The sequence below is a fragment of the Galleria mellonella genome, unplaced genomic scaffold, assembly GCF_026898425.1.
Source record: "Galleria mellonella isolate WM207_F2 unplaced genomic scaffold, CSIRO_AGI_GalMel_v1 utg87, whole genome shotgun sequence".
Taxonomy (NCBI): Eukaryota; Metazoa; Arthropoda; class Insecta; order Lepidoptera; family Pyralidae; genus Galleria; species Galleria mellonella.
The window spans coordinates 935,898-951,146 of NW_026442166.1; positions in this window are offsets into that span (position 1 = coordinate 935,898).

Sequence of the window (15,249 nt, forward strand, 5' to 3'; positions counted from 1 at the left end):
AATAGCGCGGCAGGAATCTATAAAAAGTTTTCTCGCAGTTCATAACTCATCCTAAGCCGCGTGCACACGAGTACCCTTGAGGGAACTAGGCGGACAGGAAAACGCTCAGTCGTTTATCCAATTCACAAGAGGCAGCGGACCTTTTTGACTGTTTAATGTTAGCGTTTCGATAATTCTTTGAATATGAATTAATTTGTTTCGGCACTGTATGATTTATCAAACATCTGGCGATTAGTTATGAGTACTGTACCGTTATTATGGACTATGTTTATTAGTTAAATCACTCTACATTTTATTATCCATAAATAAATGAGCATCATTTTATGTCAGTTTTTTACTGATTTTGAAAGGCAAAAAAGGTAACTGTTGGACAATAATTACTCGATTATACTCAGATATCTATAGAAACTAAAATACCTATACAATATGAAAACCTTTTTCAAATATATGTCGGTTATATATTTCGTCCAATTCATTTTAACTTAAAATATTAAATTAAGAAAATTGTTATAAAATAAAATTGAAACTGAAATAAACTGAAACAAAATTGTTCAACATGATAATATTTTATATATAAGGGCACGTCAATTAATCCTCTATTTTCCCTATCATAATATAATTTTCGAGAGTACATCTATTTAATTTTTACATCATATATTTTCAATTTGAAATAACCACCTTTAAATTATTGCTGTTAAGTGAAGTGTTCTTCCGCTGTAAGCTTATATATTATTCCTATACTTGTCTCATACATCATAACTAGGTCACCTGCGATGTGTATAAATCACAAGCTACCCGGCCGCTACTGTCGACACTGTCAAATGAAATAATAAGCCCTTCGCGCGCTTGTTGCCGGATATCTAAACTTCTGATCCCCTGGCGCAACACCTGAGTTACAAATTAACGGATGGCCTTACTTAATACATATAATGCGATAATTATGATTTCAATCTCATGTCTCTTTTAATTAAGATAACATATAATGTATCTTATATATATTCTTTATTGGACTTGTAAGTTACATATAATATAATGCATTTATAAATGTTGTAAGCAAGGATGAACTTATCTCTGACAGAGATCTCTTACAGTCAACCCAATACAGTGAGAAAGCATGTCGTTAGCGGGCAATTGAAGTGCTACAACTATTAATACATAAACAAATATACAGTTAAATAAAATATTAAAATATATAATATAATAAAATATTACATAAATACATACAAATAAGTATAATACTTACCTACTTATATAATAAATGTTAAATATATCTATAGCACGTATCTTATATCATATATATAATGTATCTTATATAAGACAGAATAGAGAGAATACAGAGAAAATTTGTTCGTAGAATAGCTTATCGTTTTAGAATATCAAGATATATTAAAACCTACAAAGACAAAATTAAACATTTTCACCTTGATGAACTATGCCTACGTAGATTTTACCTTGACATGTCATATCTTCTTAAGTTAGTGAATAATTACATTGATTGCCCACCTCTACTGATGAAACTTGGATACAATGTACTTACTAGAGTGCCGCGGCATCCTTGCAATCTATATAAAAATGCAGCTTGCAGAACAAACTTGGGCCGCGAATTACCTATCATCCGCATTACGCGTCTGTATAACGATATTGTAAAAACCAAGCCTGAACTTGATATTCACAACGATAGTCATTCTATGTTCAAGTCTAAATTAAAAAGTTGATGTACCTCGCCATTGCATTATATTTATTTATAATTTAAAATAATTTAATCACAATTTACATTATTTATATTATATTACTAGCTGATCCAGCAAACGTTGTTTTGCCATATACATCATTTGGAGTTATTAGCTATTTCTTTAAGTCTAATAAAAAAAAAATAGCTAACACTATAAATGTGTAAGGATGTAATTAAAATTTAAAGAGGAATGAAGCATTCTATACAATTAAACTAGCTAGCTGACCGGGTGTACATTTTTCCCCCTATGTGCTTTTTTCTACAAAATTAGCGCATATTGGAAACGGTGGGTATCAGCAATGAATTGAAAATGATTATTTCTTCTTCGAATCATGATTTGTCGCATAGCTGTACGGTCGCCAACCATGATTCCAGCAACGTCGTCAACAGATGCGTTGAATCTACGTATATGCTCTCCAGCTGCAAAGTAAAAAATTATGAGATTCGCTTGCCATTGGCAGCAAAGTGAGCTTACTTTGGTCTTTGATTTTGAACGTGAATTAAATTTTTGAGCGGTTGCAGCAATATTTTGAATTATTTCTGTTCCTCCAAAAGATGTCATTACAAGAGGGAAATTAGCCTGTTTTGTTCTAGTGCCTGTAGTGTGATAGAACTATATGGATGCTTATGAGTATTACTTTATTCCTTAAAATGTTTTTTTTTTCATACTGCATATTTATGTTAAAGTAAATATTGTGAATAACCTTAATAGGCATGTGCATTAACATTGTATTATATCTAATGTTTGTTATATATGTTATAATACAATTTGCTTTTGGTTGGAGTTATAAATAAATAAATAAATGAGTACGATTTTCAGGGAAATTATCATTGTTTTAGTAAAATTCAATAGTACAATTATTAAGCATAAAAATGAAAGTTTTTTTTACCTACTGGTACTAAAATATACATAAAACATTTGAAAAGAGCAGTATAATTATTGCTTTTTTTATACTACTTAGAATAGCAAACAAGCTGACGGCCCACCTGATGGAAAGTAGTAACCGTCGCCTATAGACATGAGCAGTACCATGGACATAACAGAGTATATTGTTTTGCCCATGATACCCCCCATGCGTTGAACTCATCATCATCCTAAACTCACAAGGATTGTCAACGCGCGAATGATGCTTTCAAATATTAATAGACATTGTAAGTATTTATTAGGTAGACTGTATGCTTAATATAAACATATACATATATAAAAAAAATATTTTATACTTATTTTAACCTCAAATTCGAACATTTCTATTAAAACCAACCGAAAACTAATCGGAAATTTGAGAAAATTGACACGACATTCGTCCGGATCAATGGACGCCCATCGTAAACTTCGAGCATTAATCTTCCCGAAGTCGATTCAAATTTATCTTTGTTTTAGCAACTTTCCAAAATAAATTTAGCCCCCCCCACCCATTAAAAAGGAGAGTTACCCCCCCTTTTTCGTACGGACGATCGTTGACTTGCGATTTGGTAGCGTACGAGTATATGTCACGTCGAATTTTTCATTTTTCTTATCTTTTAGCAGAAAGTAGCTGTAATATAATAATTATAATAAAATTTCAGTTCTACTAACACGTGTAATTGGGGGGAAAGGGATTGCTAGTAATGAGGACTAATAGCCTTATTGCTAGCAAGCTCTGTCAGGTCGACCTCCACGCGGTTCCACCTGCAAACCATCGTGGTTAATACTTGTTGCATTCGTCACGATGGGTTAATTGACCTGCTTTGATGCTCATCTATTATCCCTCACTGGTGCCCCGCCAGTATACCAACAGCGCAGGCGGGGTGCCATTCCATTATCATTCATTATAAAAAAATACGTATAATTTATTTTAATACACTATCTCGACCAATGCGATGAAAATTTATTACAGGGAAATAGTACCAACATACCTGCTTCGGGGGGAAAGGATTGTTAGTAATGGGGAGGTTAGTCCCCATTGCTAACAATACACCCTATCAGGTTGATCTCCACGCGGTTCTCCCTGGAAATTATCGTGACTAATTTATCGTTGAATTCGTCACGATTTTCATAACTGATCTGCCTTTTCATCCTCACCTATTACCTGTCACTGGTGTCCTGCCAGTGTATACCGATAGCGCAGGCGGGGTTACCATGCCATTTTCAACTAATAAAAAAAACATACCTGCTTCTTTTTTGTCGACTTTTTTCACCAAAAATTTTTCATCATGTTGAGTCCCGATAGTATATATAAATATATGTATACAACACCAAAGTTTAAAATTAACTAAATATATAATTTATTACATTACTATTCTAGCGATAAGAGCAGAGTTAATAATTAGTGTTTCCATATAGAAAATGTGCTAAATATAATCCTACTTTTTAGGATTACGCACCAAAAGAGTACAAAGAAACCATTATGGTATGCCTTTCTCTATCTATTTAACTGCCTCAGTGCTTTATTTTAGCAATTAAAAATGTTATAGGATCTTTGTTTTTTGTTTTTGTATCAACAGTATCATACGATTAATAGAAACTAACCTTCGGTCAAGACAAAAAAAAATTTTGTTATAAAATTACTATTTATTTATTTATTTACTTTTAATATACATAGAAGATTATAATAATGAAAAAGACAATAAAAATGTACGCAGGCGGACTTATCTCTTAAAGGGATTTCTTAAATAATAAATTATTAGTAGCTATTCTATAGTTAGTAATAGAATATATTCGTTTAGCTAATTTATTTAATAATTATTTAATTGCAAAATATGTATAATCGAGTAGTAAAGTCGCACGTCTGTTTAGGAGCTAAATTATGTACTAGGAGGTTAACTTAAAAATTGCTAACTTAAGGAAATACGATATCTAACTTTGGAGATCGGAAATGCTTTTGCCTTAGATTGACATCTTGTCGACTCTTTATTACATTAATTTTTAGGGGTCCGCAGGGTTAAATGGTAGAAACTCGTTAAGTCACAAATTTTAATAATTTTTTCAGAATAACTAAAGATATAAATTTTATATTAAGTTTAAAATATGTGTAATTTTATTTTATCTTTATTTAATATTTTCATTAAATATACACAGAATCTTAGAACCTTATAAATTTTCAGTTTTAAGTTTCTAAAATGCTCCAGGTCCTTGAAATTTGACACAAAATACCCCTTAATGATCAGTAAAAAAATATACTAGAATAATATTTTTATCTTTCTATATCTTAAAATATTTATTAATGTTATAAATAAATGTATTCGTTTATTTATTAATTTGTTAACACTTGCCGTCTTAATATCTTAATCGATAATTTATTTATTTATTCTTTATTGACCACATTACAAAAAATATTTGGTATAAAAGGCGGACTTAATGCTAAACAGCATTCTCTTCTAGTCAACCTTTGGTAAAACAGAAATGTAATTATGAAAAATTTAAAATTGTTGTAGATAAACAGTTACAGACGTACTAACAAATTATGTAACATATACAATAGAGAACTACTGCACATTATATTTATATATACCATACATTATACATATATTATTTACGTATACAAATATATATCATAACAGCATACATAGAAATATAAATACATATTATACATAGCATATTATCATATATGTACATGATAATATACTATAATTCTAATAAAAAATTATAGAGATCAAAGGTGATGAGGATAAAGACGATGATGAACTACATGAAATAATTTTACAATCATAAACTATGCCAGATCTCACCGTACGAATAGTAGTTCGTATAGAGAAGGACATAGCATACTTTTTATCTCATTCGCTCAAATAAAGTTGTAATTACAACTGTTGGTAATAAAAAAATTGTTATATCTTCTATTTAAATCGTAATAGTAATGAATTCTTGTTACATAACATCGATTCGCACTTGACCGCCTTATATAATACCTTATTAAAACTTTTATAAAATGTCGATGAATTAATGGCTTCCGTATTGATCGCTAATTACCTATTCTGAGTGCTGAAGGCAATTTAATACATTTTTATTAACTATAAATTAGGCATGGGTAATATCTATATATGGCAGGGGTGACCAATGATCGACTGCGATCGACCGGTCGATCGCGACTATTTGTTAAGTCGATTGTGGCAAGGTAAAAAATATAATATTTTGCTAATCTAGCGGAAGATACTCAGACGCAATGCTCACACACTAATATAAATAAGTAGTTACTAAGAATAATTTTCAGATAGATATAGATAGATAGATACTCTTTATTGTTTCCTCCAAAAGATTACAATAGTAAACTTATTATAAATATAAATAATTACAAGAAATAATCACAATGAGATAACAATGGGCGGCCTTATCGCTAAGAGCGATCTCTTCCAGGCAACCTTTGGATGGAGAGGAGTAATTATAAACAATTTGGTGGGAGTTTATTGTTTTCCCTCTTAATGAAACAAAAAATACTACAATACTATATAATTGTGTACTGAACTATGTTGTTTCATTTGAGATTTCAAGAAGTATATAACTAGTAGACCCTGTGCAAGGGTTTCATCAGTAAACAGTAGATCTTGGGTCTAGTCAAGTTGGTCACTCCTAATATATGATTTCCGCTAGACATTGATGATAGAAGATCATCAACCATTTCGTAATCGCCCATACCAGTCGGATATTTATATTTATTTCAGTTGGGGGCTTCATTTCAATATTAGACTCGTATATTGGATAACTGATTTTTAATGTTTTATTTTATTAGGCCAATATATAGATATTGTAACTAAAATATATGCTAAGAGTATATTATCATCATGATATCCGCTGTAATCAGTTCACTGAAGAACATAGGTCGCTCCCATAGTCTGCCATAAGGTGCGGTCCTGAGCCACCTGCATCAATTGACTTCCTGCAAAGCATTTGAGGTCGTTATCCAGTTAGGGGTCATTTTACACTGCTGTAAATAAATTTAAATAAATTTGATCGTATCAATATGTTGGTTCCGAGCATTTTTTTTTTTTTAAGATAATTAGCCTTGTACCGTCGTGTAATATATTTAACGATATATAATTTTATAACTTAGATAAAATTAAGTACAATTTAACGCTTTATAAATTACTCTCCCCCTCCAAGGTAATTTTTTAAACTAATCTAGCCTGTATATTTTTTATTAATGATAATTGAGTAGTACCCGCTTACTTTATTGGTAAATGTTGACGGGATACTAGTGGGAGTAATAAGTGATGCAGAAAACAGGTCAGTCGGTCAATCATGACGAATTCAAATTCCGTGGGGAATCGTGTGGAGGTCGATCTGATTTTTACTACTAATATACTCTATATTGTTAACAATGAAGCTATTTGCCCCCTATACTAACCATCCCTTTCCGTATAAATAACAATCGTTTACTGTCGACTGCTGAACATAAGCCTTCTCCATGAGGAGGGTTTTACCAGTTGTTGCCATGTATGGCAGGCATGTTGGCAACTACAGATAGGATTAGGTGATGAAGAAGGACACTATTTCTCATCCCTCGACCATTAAATTCCTTTAGTCGCCTCTTATGACACCCATTACAGAAAAAGTGGTGACCCATTCCATGTTGAGACCGCATGGTCATTATTGTAGTCTACATGTTGGTACATATTTACTTTAATATACTATAGAAATTTCCTTCATTGTACGTGTAAAAAAAAATATTTTGTATATTTTTTAGTAATAATAGTGCTTTTTGTCGTTTCATAATTATTAATTTACAAAGTGTGAGTTAGAAATATAAAAATTTCCGTCCGACTTAGTAAAAAATTCAATGCACGTTTGGTACCGTTTGAATATCAAATAACGATAAGAATAATTTAAAATAAAAAAATCAGCTTTTATCTAAAAATAAAATTGTATTTTTGTTTTGTAATTTTATCTTCACGCTAGATCTGTTATAGGGCTGGCAAAAAGGCCGAGCGTTTGTTTAAACCTCTTTTGTATCCTCTCATATCTATAGCATAATATTACAGTAAGTAACAATATAATAAGCAAAAACACATTAACAGCTTTTTTCAGTAGTCGGATAATTAGAGTTTATAACATTTTCACACAAGTGACCTTCAATAGCTACATCAAAATGAGACTATATATTTTTTTATTGCGTTCAGATGTATGCAGTAAAATTCCGACGCCAAACCAAATAAGTGACATGGAAATAAAAAAAATTTACGTTCCATTCCATGCAGCCGATCAGCTCTCATAAAAATTTCACGACGCTTTTTATTAACTACAGGAAGTCCGTTTTCCGTAATATATATGTTATATATAGGTATGTACGTATATATATGTTTATAAATATAAAATATATACATAATTGAATATAATTTAATGTGTCACCTATTTGTACTATTTTAAAGTGAATTTGAAATATAAGCGATATATTCGCCAAATTCAAAACCATTTTAATTATTATTGTCAAAATCGATTGGATCCACGTCTGTGTTGATTTTTTACAAATACCTTAACTTTTTGCATGTGGTTTGTTGTGGTAAGAATCATTTTCATTATCATATCGGCCATTATCTATCTATTATAAAATATAAGTCTCCCCCTATTGAAAGATTTTGGCAGTAGTTTCCACGCTTGAAAGATGTGTTGATAACCGCAGTTAGGCCTTTGGTGATGTTTTAACCCTCCAGCATAAAGTTCTCTTAGTCACCTGTTACGAGATCCACGGGAAAGAGGTGGCCCATTCCATGCGGAGATCACACGTCCTGTAGGACTATGGTAATAATATTTATTACAATTTCAATATAAATGAAATATACTTTCATAGATTTTTTTTATACAACTTAAAATGGCAAACAAGCTGACGGCCCACCTGATGGAAAGTGGTAACCGTCGCCTATAGACATGAGAAGTACCATGGACATAACAAATTATACTGTTTCGCCCATGATACCCCCCATGCGTTGCTATTCCTGAGGACTCAGATATTATTCCTTTGTACCCTTTAAATTCACGCCATATCCCACCCTTCAAACCGAAACACAACCATGCAAACACAACTGCTTTACGGAGATATAGATGATTTCGTGTTCTAAATTCAAATATTTTATTCTATCTGTAAAACATCTCTTTACATATATAATAAAATTGTAACTAGAGGATGTTTATACATGGGAGATATATAAGAAATATTTATACTAACCCCCTCCACCCCTCTTAATTATTAGAATTTTTGTCTGTTTAAATGTTTGTTCCGGTATCATACAAAAACTACTATGCAAAATTGAATGCAATTTTCACTGTCATATTCCTAAAATCTGATTCTGATTTAAAATCTATATTAGATTTTATATCTTGATACGCCATCTAGAAGTAATTACCTACAAAAGACATAAACTAGTAATGAATAAATAAACAAATAAATATAACCATTACCCTCATTCTTTATGCCATCAGAGTAAATTCCGCCTTGTAGACATATTTTAATTTGTGAAAAAGTATAAATAAATTAGGGAGTCATTTAGAAATCTGAATTATATTTTAACAAAATTCGAACTCATGACCGTCATAGTTAGATTTAGAGGAACTTACCTCCTAGGCTCTATACTCTAGATACTCAAATAATAAAATACTGGAATATGATATCTTTTTAAAATGTTTCACTATGCCCGCAGGCGGACAAAGAATAACTCGGTCAAAACAAAGTTAAATCTCGACTCAGTTAAAATGTACATTTACTACGGCTTGATTATAAATTAAATAAATTGTGTCATAGTTAAATTTACTTTTGAGTCGAGATGTCTTTTTAGCTGAGACGAAAGTTTCGAGTTTGTGTTTAACAGAAAACATTAAAGGAGATGTAGCTATTTTGTATATCCACCGAATATAACAAGCTTATCTCTCGGATTAATTAACTTCGGTACCAGTTAAATATATACTTAATATAATCTTAAATTCCTATCGAGGTTTTTCCAAGAGACTACAGCATGGGGTTCTTAAAAAAAAGGAGGTAAAGTTTCTTCTAGGTAGGCAATGCGCGCATAATATTCCTGGTATTGCAGGCGTTCATAGGCTACGGTAACCGCTTACTATCAGGTGGGCCGTATGCTTGTTTACCATCTCAGTGGTATAAAAAATCTTCCTAATATAATAAAATTTATAACTAAAAAACAAAGAAAAAACACAACATAATAAACCTGATGTATTTTTTATCTTTATATGGTAGCCCGCGCAGTTTCTTCAGTTACTTTCACATTTAAACGTATTTATCTATATGATAGATAGATAAATATATAACTTATTTACATTACTTACAGCACACAAATTACAATAAAAAAAACATACACATAATACACAATAAAAGAGATAAAAGAATGAAAATAAAAAGCACAAAACAAAAAAAAAAAACAAAGTATATAAACTAACAATTTCCTTTCTTTCCTTTCCTTCATGCGTGTGCCACAGTAACACAAAATGGCCACAACTCAGTTTATTGCTTTGCACTTAAAAGAGCAAAACACTGATATTCTGTTGTGGACAAGAATCAGTCGCGAAATTCTTTATTAAAAATAATAATAAAAAGAAATATAAATAAAATGCATTGTGTGTGTCCATTACATTCGCCTCCATTTGATATTATATTCTAAATAAATAAGTAAATAACAGATACCGTTAGATGAGAGGTAGTCGGAGATCACTTTCTGTCACATTCAGGTATTAAGGCAATATATGCATTCTATATATTAAACTTACGGTATTCACGGTATTTCATTCATTCATAACCTGGCTTTCTCGTGTGGGACATCACAGTAGTAGTTTTTATTGTATTGTGTTTATATATATATTTTAAACAACATAATATTTAAAAAATTAAAAAACACGACTGCCCTATCAAATTTTATGACCAGTGACGGTATGATAAAGGGATTCTAAAGATAAATTTTTGTGCCATATTTTCTTTTGGTAGATAAAATTATTTAAATAAATAAATGATAAAAAAAAGTTATGGTGGAATAAAAAAACTCATCTGCATCACATACACAAATCCTGAAAACATTACATTTTGCACAGTCACGTAAAAAAAATTCAAACTCATAACTCGAACCCTGTTTAACAGTAAACATGTGTTATCTATTATCATATAAATAAAAAAAATAAATTTATTCCATTAGAAACATTTATCTCACATTATCTGTAAATAAATAAATATAGACTGGAATTATTATACTAAAAAAAAAGTGTAATATTAGTATACATGAAATTGAAAATATTAGCATAATTTTAATAAAAAAATATTCTATAAAAAAGTAAAGTTTCAATAGCATCCATTAACAAAGTTCTGTCCATAAAACATATGAAGGGTTAACACATTCTCACATATTAAGACTTATCGATATGACTGTGAAATTGTAGCTATTAAATCGTTATCCCACGGGACTTTATAAGGTGAATATTACTAATTAAATACATCATTAATCAAAACAGAAACCTCCACGTTATTGGAATCAATAAATTTAACCTAAATCAAATGGAAGGCATTGTTCACTATCTCGCGTCTAACAGTGGCTGTGTTCGAAATAGAGTTGATTTATCACGGTATCTAATTTAATTGTGCTTACTCATAAATATATATACTAATTTAGTTGTAGTGATATTTCTATTGAAATAAGTATATTTTTCTCTGCAAAAATATTACTTGAATTCTGAATTAACTGGTGGGTATTTTACCAGTAGTTACCACGCTTGGCAGAATTGGCTGCACTAAGTGCTTTGTACAAAAGTCGTTTACTTGGGCACTTCTGTCCCATTCGTGTTTCTACAGTGAAGTTGTGTTTGCATGGCTGTGTGTCGGTTTGAAGGGTTGTATATGGCAGTGAATTTACAAGGTATAGAGGCATAACACCTGACTCCTCAGAAATGCCATCGCATTGGGGGTATCATGGGGAAACAGTATACTCTATTATGTCCATGGTACTGCTCATGTCTATAGACGGTTACCACTTTCCATCAGGTGGGCTGTCAGCTTATTTACCATTGTAAGTTGCATAAAAAAAAACAACTAGTTGTTTAATATAGTCACTTGAAAAACAAACGATTTTAAAACTACCTTTATTTGAAACTCGCTAGATAAAAACAAACAGAACTATAAACTGTATTTATTTTGTTATTTGAGCTATTTTAAGTTGTTACTTGTTTAACCTGGAGCCGCGTATGTGTGCTACATATGCGCTTTCAGTTTAGTGAATTACAGTCAGTTCATTAGTACCTATGTTTGTTTATATAAGCCTGGCTATTTTCAATGCAATATATATTTATTCGATAAAATTATAAACTTTTTTCTCATTTATATTCAAAGTTTTTACTTTTTCGTTTTTATTATCTGTCTAAGAGTTATGCTCTTGTCGGTGGAGCTCTAGGCACTCACTACGGTTTTGATCGAGTCTCTCCGCTTTTTGATACGACACAATACCGACTTTTTCCTTGATCTGCCTGTAACTATGCCTTGGTTTCTCCCTTCCCTTCTTTCTTTCTATCCCAGTATTATAATGTTCTTAAGTTCGTCGTGTCGTATCAAGTATCTAAAAAATTTCTCTCTTCTGACCTTAATAGTTCTTATAATTTGTCTCTTTTCCTTAACAGTAAGTACGACCTCCTCATTACTAATTCGTTCATTTCAGCTAATTTACTCTCTTTTTCTCTAGCACTACATTACAAAGGCTTTAAGTTGATTTAGACCTCTCTCATTCTATTTTGGATTATTTATAGAAGTGTTTGTGAAGCAAGTAATATTAAATTTAAAGTTCTCTTACATTTCGTCATTTAGCATTTAGAAAGAAAGAGAGAGAAAGATACATAAATACCACTAGAATACACAACGCCATCTAGTCCCAAACTAAGCGGAACTTGTACTATCGGTACTATAGTATAGACAATGAATAGAAATACTTTTTAAATATTTTTCCTTGTAAACACATAAAACACACCCAAATTGATACAAAAGACATACTTATGAATACAAGAATATGTTTTGCGCGGGGATCGAACTCGCACCATCGAAAGCTGAGACTTATTTGTAAAACCACTACATCACCGAGGTCGTCAAATAAAGTGAACAAAATAGATTTATGACGACTAAAATAAAACAATAATATAATATTTATTCGTATAAAATAAAACAAATTCTATTAAATTAAATAATAAATATTATGATAGTTCGTATTGTTAGTAATGATATAACAGTAGACAATAATAACTGGGAAACCATGAATATTCATAATTTTGGAGTACATATCTAATTTCCATGATTTGTATCTATTTGAATAGGTAATAGAAAGTAAACACCTAATAATAGGTTAACAATCGAAAACTTTATGTTTTTACTTCAAATTATTTCTAACATCTATTTCTGTAACTTCGTACACGTATTAATATTTTATTCGTTTGTCACCTTGGCACTTTAATCGATCAATCATTACAATTCGGTTATATATAGTACACTTAGTACATGGCGTGGAGGAAGTCACAAAATATAATTTATGATTGTGTTCTCTAAAACAAAAAACGACTTCAACTGTGGCAAAATAATTTATTTTGATTAAAAGACTTGATTAAATTTCTATGGAACAAATTTGTAAGTATATTTTTTAGATAAAAAAAAATTTAAAGGACTGGATTTAAAATCTTCTTTTTTGAAATAGGTTGGAAAATAATTTTCATTCAAGTAAGCTTAATAAAGCATTTTTGGTTAGTTATACGTATATACCGTGCAATGTAAAATGTAATTTCAGCAGAGAAAAACGGGCAAAATATAAATGGTATTGATATTTTCAATTGTTTCCTTTTGATAGTACTTTCGTTAGACGAAACATCTCTGTAAAATGAAGTATTTTCCCACTGGAAACCATCTTAAACTCATATTAAATTCGTCACGATGGGCTAACTGGTCTGTTTTCATCCTCACCTGTCATTCCTTCCTGGTGCCACGCTAGTGTATAAATATACCGATAATGCAGGTGAGATTACCATTCCACCTTCATCCCTTAAAAAAACAGCACCATGAATATTATATCATACGAATACTTTGCTTGTTGATTTTTTATTAGATTTACCAATGGGGTCGATTCTGAAGCTCTGTTTTCAAATCCATCTCTTATCATGACATTTTAAATTGATAGTTTTGTGAAATTACTGTTTTATGTACTATCATAAACTAGATTGTACTTGTAAATCAAATGTGTCTATACATTTATGAATATTGTGAGTAAGGGTGAACTTATCTCTGAAAGAGATCTCTTCCATCCAACCCAATACAGTTGGAAAGCACATCGTTAGCGGGCAGCTAAAGTGCATGAGTGCTGTATGAACAACTATACTACGAATACGACTAACTATAAATACTAATCAATACATATGCTACAAATAAACAGTTAAATGAAATAAAAATATAATAATTTTGACTTTTATCTATTAGAAATTTAGTTTATATGGATTTTAAGAATAAAGTTCTCGTTGTGATATAAGATAGAAATTTTAATTTTGGAGATGGGTTTAGGGAAATAGCGCCATAAAATCGACCACAGTGAGTCGATTTTTCCCAACATCTATATTTATTGATTTATATAACATTAAGGTTACTATGATCGACGTGTGGTCCTGGCAGATAATAGGCCAACACTTCCTTTCCTGTGGGTGTCGTAAGAGGCAACAATGGCAAGGCGAGGAATGGAAAGCAACGTCCTTCTTAAAAAATCTCTAAAGTCTAATTGTGGTGAACAATCCGCCTGCCAAGCGTAGTAACTACTGGCAAACACTTCTCCCCCAGGGGAGGCTTATGTCCAGCAGTGGACAGTTAAAAGCTAATATGACGATGATATGATGGAGGTTATTATGAATAGATATTATTTTAATTAGTATCATATCTGTATATAATTGCTTGCATTAAAACTGCTCAATGATGTTTTGAGCCGGTGTCCACAATTGAAAGAAAGAAGAAAGAAAGAAAGAAAACATTTATTGACAACAACAAAAAGTTACATAAATTATGAATTAAAAAAAAAACTTTACATTTATTATTGCCAACGTAGTCACCACTCAGCATGTGCTGCAGCAATTTGGACGTGTTTGCTTCCAACTTGCTGGAGTTTCGTCGGATGATCACAAAGTGTTTGTGTTCTGAGATTTAAAATATAGATATTATTATTGTTATGTGATTTAAATGTAATTAATATTATTACATTTAATTATGCGTATGCATTACTGTACTGATGTTTTTTTTGAGTGAGCGTATTGGGAAATAATATGAATAATTAATTATAATAATAATTTTATTTAACATCTAAGTGAAATTGTATTTAAATATTCTCAATTTTCACAATAAAATCTAATATGACTTGATAATATTAAATTATACCAATATTCTGTGAAATGGTATTTCCAATATCTTTTATTTGATACCCGCATTCAATGTTTCATTAGTTAAAATAAAAAAAAAAGAGATTTTTTTGAAATTGATCGACAAAAATAACTTTTATTACGATGAAATACATTTTGTTTCATTTTTTCACTCCCACGATTCATTTTTAAA